The sequence below is a fragment of the Triticum urartu genome, chromosome 1A (assembly GCF_056163025.1).
Source record: "Triticum urartu cultivar PI428250 chromosome 1A, HENAU_Tu73, whole genome shotgun sequence".
NCBI lineage: Eukaryota > Viridiplantae > Streptophyta > Magnoliopsida > Poales > Poaceae > Triticum > Triticum urartu.
In genome coordinates, this window is record NC_141873.1 from 40,044,441 (window position 1) to 40,052,952 (window position 8,512).

The 8,512-nt window shown below is 46.5% G+C and overlaps 1 pseudogene; it reads right to left on the reverse strand.

Moving 5' to 3' along the window:
* Positions 1–1,526: 1,526 nt before the first annotated feature.
* Positions 1,527–6,685, reverse strand: LOC147989784 (uncharacterized; annotated as a pseudogene).
* Positions 6,686–8,512: the final 1,827 nt, after the last annotated feature.

The following is an 8,512-nucleotide window of genomic DNA, read 5'->3' on the forward strand; positions in this document are numbered from 1 at the left end:
CCTCCCCTGGGAGAAGTCTGTTTTAAACCTTGTCTTCGTTCGACCCGGCGAATTCGAACCCCAACTTTGGAATCCCTGAAATCGACACCCCCACCTCTCTGATCCCAGTTCTTTGCGCCCTTAAGCCCGGTTTAGCATGGGATTCGCTGACGTGGCAGAGGAGGAGGCCGGGTTAGGTGAGTAATTAGAATAAATGACGCCACGTGTGCTACCCGATGCCCCTGTCTCTATATCCTCTATTCTGGAAGCGCACTCTGCTCAGCGCAAGGTGGGGAACAAAAGTAGGGTTTCGCCGGCGACTAGCGGCGGCGACTGGCCGCGTCCATTAGCGGCGGCGATTGGCGATGTCGGCCATTAGCGGCGGCCATTCTGCTTCATCCCGTTCCCATAGTGGCGCGGTTCGAAGGAGAGGCGTCGGCGGGTCAGCTCGGTCGCCCGTCCCATCGGGAGCAGCCCATGGATTACGAGCCGACGAAGTTCTGCAGCTTGTGCGGGAGGAAGGCTGCACGGTGGATCTCATGGAGTCCAGCAAACCCAGGAAGGAGGTACTATTCGTGCGTGGATAACCAGGTAAGCTAAATTCGCCTCTTGTTTGCTGTGTATGTTCCCCTCTGTTGTACTTTTCTTGTTCTGAATTTTGTTTTTCAATTGGACAGCATGGGTTCATCGAATGGCATGAGGGGCCGACGACATCATTTATCCGTGATTTGTTGGGAGATCTTCAGGACAAAGTGTGGATGAGGCTGCTCTTGCTATTCAGTCCAATGAGATAGAAGTTGCTGCGTTGAGAGAGGAATTGGAGAAGAAGACTGAAGTAATTTCAGAAATTAGTGCTAGGTGTGAGAGGAAAGATGTGATTCAGATGTATAGATGTGATTCAGATGTATAGATGTGATTCAGATGTATAAATGTTCAGTTTCCAGAGTGATGCAATCTGGAGCTATCTTAATTGCAATGTAATGTATCTGAATCATGTTGGAATGAATTTGAAAGACCCAAATATGCTGTGTATGTCTGAATATCTTAGTTTTGACAGACCCAAATATGCTGTGTATGTCTGAATATCTTAGTTTTGACAGCTCAAGTATGCATTTTTTTAATACTTTGTACAGCAAAAGTTTGCAATTTTTGACTGGCTGTGAGTTTACAGTATAAATGTACTATGCATCCTTTTTTTGACAGCAGGAAGTACTACATGGACATACTTAAAAGGAACAAGCACAATCACACTGACCAAATGACAGTGGTAGCACAGTACACTAGACACCAAATTTCAAAATGGTCATTTTACAGTAGCAGTGACAATTTTGCAGCAAACATGCATACATTCAAGGATCATTTGACAGTACCACTGAACTTAAACATAAATAGTGGTCATTTGACAGTACCAGAAGGACCGTGTTCACATCATAAAACTAGAGTTGATATTAAAACTAGAACCATAAGCAGTACTTCGTACTGACACTTCCATCACAAGAACTAGTTCATTCTGACATTTTCCAAAATAGCCACATCATCAAAGAAATCTAGTAATTCCCACTAGCAGTGAAATAGGGCATGAATCTTGTCCCCCTTCCAGCTCTTGTCCCACTCCCAGCTCCTCTCCCTCTTCTAGCTCCTCTCCCACTCCCTCCAGCAGAAGCTGATGAAGTTCTAGTCACTCTCGGTGGTCTGAAGCTAGATGTTGCAGCTTGAGAGCTTGATCCTGCAGCTTGAAAGCTTGATCCAGTAGCTTGAGAGCTTGGTACAGCTGAAGCTCTAGCTGCTGCAGCCCTGCTTGTTGATGCATCTGTTTGTGCTTGCTGTAAATAAAATAGAGAAATTAGGGCAAAATAAGTGCATATTTTCATTTGAAGAGAGCACACATAGTAATAAATTACCTCTGTGGCTCTCTGTTTTCTCCCTCTCTTGCCAAGATGTGACTTTGTTTATTTGGTACTATCTCCATTCTTAGAACAAGAAGTTTTATTGTGTCCCTTACCACCACAAGATCCACAAGTTATCTGAATGCCATGCTTGCTCAGTTTCTTACCCTTCGGTGCTTCACCCTCTTCTCTCCTCCTGTCATTGTTCTTTTTCCTTTGCCCTGGCATGGCAATGTAGCCAGGTGCAACTGGCCTAGGGTTTTGGGACACAGGCCAATTTTCCTCTCCTTCAACAGGTTGCAGGCAGTGCTCATAAATCTTCTTGAAAGTTTCAATGGAGTAGCAGTTGTCAATGTAATCTTCCAACTTTTTCCCACATTTATAGATAGCACATATGGCATGAGTGCAAGGCAGTGCTGCCAACTGAAAGTAACCACAAGAACAAGTCCTATTCTCAAGATTTACTGTGTACCTCCTGCCTCTCCCAGTCAGATGCTTGACCTCAAAGCCCTCCTTGCCATTCCAGAGGACCTCACAAAATTGAGTTCTTTTGATACTAGCCTTGAGTTTTTTGAAAATGTTTGGGCAAATTGTGCCCTTCCAGTTGTCACTTTTGGCTCTCTGCTCTTGAACTCTAACATACACTTTCTTCCTGATCTTCTCTGCTGTGAAATAATGGGGTAGAACCTAGCTTCTATAATAGCATTGTTGAATGATTCACAAAGGTTGTTGTCAACCGATTCACATTTTGCCCCAACTGGAAAGAAAGCCCTAGCCCAATGCTTGGGCTCTGTCCTCATGATGTCCTTTGCACCATCAGGAGTAAGTTGAGCTAGCTTGGCTTTGTTATGATTAAAATCTTCCCTGTTTGAAGCCTTTGCAATGGCCCAGAACCTTTTCTGCAACTCATGGTCTTTGTGTTTCTTTCTCCAATTGGCATAAATGTGCCTAGCACACATCCTGTGCTCTGCCCTAGGCAAGTAGTCTCTCATGCTTATAATTAGGCCCTGCAAAAAGAGACAAATGTTAGCAGCAAATAAAAAATACATTTGCAAAAAAAAGACAAATGTATGCTACCAGCACATGAGAGCAGGACCACTACCTAACCATAGGACTAGGAGCACTACCTAAACATAGGTATAGGTGTCGCTCCGACGAGGCGACCGAACCTTTTCGACACTTACATAAGACATTATTTTTTAACTAGGCATTAAATAAGTTTTACCTTTTATTGGTCAGAAATGAAGACCCATACAGCACCTTGATCATTAATGTCCAAATCTTTGATAAGAAGTCCAATAAACCAGGCCCAGGTATCCTTGGTCTCCTTCTCCACAACAGCCCATGCAACTGGATAAATTTGGTTGTTGGCATCCCTAGCAATTGCAGCTAGCATCTCACCTTGGCATGCTCCCTTGAAGAAACAGCCATCCAACCCAATCACTTTCCTGCATCCTGCTTTAAACCCTTTCTTCATTGCATCGAAACAAACATAAAATTGCTGAAAGATGTTCTGCTCCATCTCTACTGGATCCAAGCAAACAGCCACTGTGCTCCCTGGGTTGCTTCTAAGCAGTTCCAACTGATAATCAAACACTTTTGTGTACTCATTTTTCATACCACACAAAAGCTTGTCGAGTACAATTTTTTTTGCTGCCTTGCACTTTGAAATTGATACATCAGCAAACATTTCTTACATCACCGTGGATTTCATGCTGTCAATCTTCCATAAAGGATTTGCCAAGATGAAATTCTTGTTGGGGAACGTTGCAGAAAACAAAAAATTTCCTACGGTTTCACCAAGATCCATCTATGAGTTCATCTAGCAACGAGTAATCGGATGCATCTACATACCTTTGTAGATCGCGAGCGGAAGCGTTCAAAGAACGGGGATGAGGTAGTCGTACACGACGTGATCCAAATCACCGGAGATCCTAGCACCGAACGGACGGCACCTCCGCGTTCAACACACGTACGGTCAGCGTAACGTCTCCTTCTTCTTGATCCAGCAAGGGGGAAGGAGAGGTTGAGGAAGATGGCTCCAGCAGCAGCACGACGGCGTGGTGGTGATGGAGCTGCAGTACTCCGTCAGGGCTTCGCCAAGCACTATGGAGGAGGAGGAGGTGTTGGAGAGGGAGAAGGAGGCAACCAAAGGCGTGGCCCAAAAAGCCCTCCTTCCCCCGCTATATATAGGAGGGCCTAGGGGGGCGCCGGCCCTAGGAGATCCAATCTCCTAGGGGGGCGGCGGCCAAGGGAGGTTTCCCTCCCCCCCCCCCCAAGGCACCTAGGGGGTGCCTTCCACTTGTGGGACTCTTCCCCATTTGAAACCCTAGGCGCATGGGCCTCTTGGGGCTGGTGCCCTTGGCCCATGTAGGCCAAGGCGCACCTCCTACAGCCCATGTGCCCCCCCGGGGCAGGTGGCCCCACCCCGGGACCCTTCCGGTGGTCCCGGTACAATACCGGTGACCCCGAAACTTGTCCCGATGGCCGAAACAGCACTTCCTATATATAATTCTTTACCTCCGGACCATTCCGGAACTCCTCATGACGTCCGGGATCTCATCCGGGACTCCGAACAACATTCGGGTTACTACATATACATATCCCTACAACCCTAGCGTCACCGAACCTTAAGTGTGTAGACCCTACGGGTTCGGGAGACAGGCAGACATGACCGAGACGACTCTCCGGTCAATAACCAACAGCGGGATCTGGATACCCATGTTGGCTCCCACATGCTCCACGATGATCTCATCGGATGAACCACGATGTCGAGGATTCAATCAACCCCGTATGCAATTCCCTTTGTCAATCGATATGTTACTTGCCCGAGATTCGATCGTCGGTATCCCAATACCTCGTTCAATCTCGTTACCGGCAAGTCACTTTACTCGTACCGTAATGCATGATCCCGTGACTAGACACTTGGTCACTTTGAGCTCATTATGATGATGCATTACCGAGTGGGCCCAGTGATACCTCTCCGTCATACGGAGTGACAAATCCCAGTCTTGATCCGTGTCAACCCAACAGACACTTTCGGAGATACCCGTAGTATACCTTTATTGTCACCCAGTTACGTTGTGACGTTTGGTACACCCAAAGTACTCCTACGGTATCCGGGAGTTACACGATCTCATGGTCTAAGGAAAGGATACTTGACATTGGAAAAACTCTAGCAAACGAACTATACGATCTTGTGCTATGTTTAGGATTGGGTCTTGTCCATCACATCATTCTCCTAATGATGTGATCTCGTTATCAATGACATCCAATGTCCATAGTCAGGAAACCATGACTATCTGTTGATCAACGAGCTAGTCAACTAGAGGCTTACTAGGGACATGTTGGTGTCTGTTATTCACACATGTATTATGATTTCCGGATAACACAATTATAGCATGAATAAAGACAATTATCATGAACATGGAAATATAATAATAATGCTTTTATTATTGCCTCTAGGGCATATTTCCAACAATTCTCATACCTTTTGGCAATCACCTTAGCAGTAACCAGTTTGTTGGCTCTGTTTTGTGCACATTCATGCTCATCTTCAAATGTGATGATTTGAAACCTAGAGCACCTGCTTGTTTTTGCTGCATATAACAACCATGGACACCCAGGCCAGTCACACTTTGCTCTAACTCTGTACTCCTCGGATTTTAAGAAGGAAATGCTCCTTTTGGTAGCAAGTCCATACCTCTTTATAGCTCTGGTTAACTGCTTCTTGCTTCTAAAAACCATTCCACTGAAGTGTGGAACGTCAGAGTCAGGGTTGAACCTAACATATTGGCTCTTCCTTCTAACCATGTTCCCATCTTCATCTTCATCATATGAGTAGTCCTCATCAGATGATTCAAACTCCATATCCTGTACAGCCTCCTCCACATTTGCCACGAGCTCAATACGCACTGCCCCAGTTGAATCTGCATCAGCCCACTTCTTAGAATCTCTCATCTTTTTCCTGAATTTTCTTGCATGCTTTCTCAGCTCAACAACCTCTGATTCTTCCCCACTGTCATCTGTATGGGGCACATACTCAATGTCCTCCGAGTCAGATGAATCTACAACATCTTGTGCAACTTCTACAACATTTTCAGAAACTACTGCAACATTTTCAGAAATTGTAGTAGCATTTTGTGGAACTACAACAGCATGCTGTGCATGTACTGCAACATTTTGTGCAACTTCAGAAACTTGGGACATATCATATGGTTCAGTTGGATCAACAACTTGAGAACTCTGACTAGCATAAGCACTTCTCACTTTTTTTTCAATGGACTGCTTATCACTTGTGTGACCACACCACCTTTATTGGGAATAAGGATATGTTCAAGTATCTCTCCTCTTGCACCACTACTCTGTTCATTTCCATTGTCATGCTCATCTTCTGCTGTGATCACTAAATCAGGCTCATCTTCACTGCCAATGCACATCAGGTCCTCAAGCTCATCTCCTTCAAAATCAGACCCACTATTTGCTTCCTCTAGCTCATCCTCTTCCCCATTATACTCCACATATACTTCAGCAACCCCTCCATCTGTAGTGTACTCAGACATCTTCATGCAACCAGCATCATCAAACAAGAAAAGCAATCCATTTATCAACTCCATGCCAGGCAACAAAAAATGGTACTTCATGCTTTCCTTCACTGTCATATGATCTCCTAAAAAGCCTTTTAGCTCCGGCAATGAGAGCTTGTCCCGCTCAATCTCTGACATTCCAATATCTCCACCCACATAATCAAGCGATGGACCAATCCGTATGAACTCGCCCCCAAAGTGAAATCTGACAGTCAACACTTCTGCTGGATCCATGTTTTCAACGACAAAATCCTACATTACAACAAATATATATAAGCATAATTGAACTAGAACTACAAATAGCACAATCTGACCTACCAAAAATTTCTCCCAAAAAACCCAAACTTGAACACCTGTAGAACCCTAAACCTAGCGCTTGCAAGAGGCTAAAATTTCCCCCAAAAAGGCAGGGAATGGACACTCGGGAAGAACATCGTGTACCTGCTCTTGTTCTGCAGGAGTGCTCGTCGGAGGTCGTTGCGATCATCCGCCGTTCGCCATCGCCGCCGCGGAGGAGAAGTTGATTCGTCAGGGGAGAAGGGAGGCGAACAGAGCAGCAAGGAGGCGAGCTGGTCCGGCTCAGCCAGTTATCCCCGTGCCTGAACCTGTTGGACCCACCACCGAAGCAAAGTCAGTAATCCCGCTCACACGTCAGCGAATCCCTGTTTGGGAACGGGCTTAAGGGCGCAAAGAACTGAGATCAGAGAGGTGGGGGTGTCGATTTCAGGGATTCCAAGGTTGGGGTTCGAATTCGCCCGGTCGAACGAAGACAAGGTTTAAAACAGACTTCTCCCGCCTCGCCTCGATCGAACCAAAACAAAAGCGAACCGACGCGTCACGTTTGTCCGCAGCGCAAGTGGAGTCAACGCCCGTCGGTAGACTAGCTAACCAGCTAGCCTAGGACCAGGACTCGGACTAGCCGAGCGTTGTCAAAAGAGAGAGAGAGAGAGAGAGAGAGAGAGAGAGAGAGAGAGAAGAGCGAGCCGAGTCCGTTTCCAGCAGCCATGAACTGACCGAGATCTCTGGTGCTCCGTCCGAGTCGGACGGGATGCGGTCTGCTACATTATATACGCCGGCCAAGGGAAGCAGAGAGGCTCTTGGAACAGAAAGGTCGAGGCATCGACGGCGATCATCACACCACCAAACACAATCGAGAGGAAGAGATAGATGCTGATGGCTCGACTCCTAGCGATGGCCGGCAGCTATGGCCAGAAATCCAAGACCAAGAAGAGTCCGGCCCAAGGAACAATGCACGACATGGAGAAGAGAGTCATGCAAGCGATCCGGGTAAGGGGACGCGCCCGATCAAGTTGGTTTCGGAGGTTCATGGCCGCATCCGACAGGGTCGATAAGGCGGTCCAAGATTTCATCGAGCATCGCATCAAAACGTCACCGTGCAGGTCTCGCATCTCATCAGCCTGCGCACAAGCAAACTCGACGCTCAACGTTACTTATGGTCTCTGTTTGCTCTTCTTGTTCGTATCAGTGTACTCGTTACTGGTCTTGTAATCTGTTTCCTTCCTCGGTTTTCTACTGTATGTAAAAGGTTGTAGAGATTTTACTAAACACCCCATGTATTTCATATTTATGTTGTGACGAATTTAAATATCGGCAGACTATGATGGAGAAATCTCCTTTCCATTCACTGATCGGCACGGTGCATGCTAGAAACCACACTCTTGACTTGCAGTTCTTGGGCATGACGGCAGTTGGAGTTAATTACAAGAACTATCACATTTACGGCTAGGTTTGCATAAAACCACCAAGTTGCTAATCCGTTGCAAAAAAACACCGTAATTTCTTCTCTAATCTTATTGCAAAAAGCATTGGTCGGGTGATTTGGTCCGTTTGTTCGCTTTCTGACAAGTGAGACCGAAGTTTAAGGAGCTGACTTGGCAAAGAATTACCATACACACCCCTGGAATCTAAAACAAAACACAATCAATCCTCCCCCTCCTATGGCCGGTTGCGCCTCTGCCCCTGCTTCGGACGATGGGAGGTCAACGACGAGCTCGCATGGATGAGGGAGGGTCGCGAGCGGAGGGTCGGACGAGGTACCAG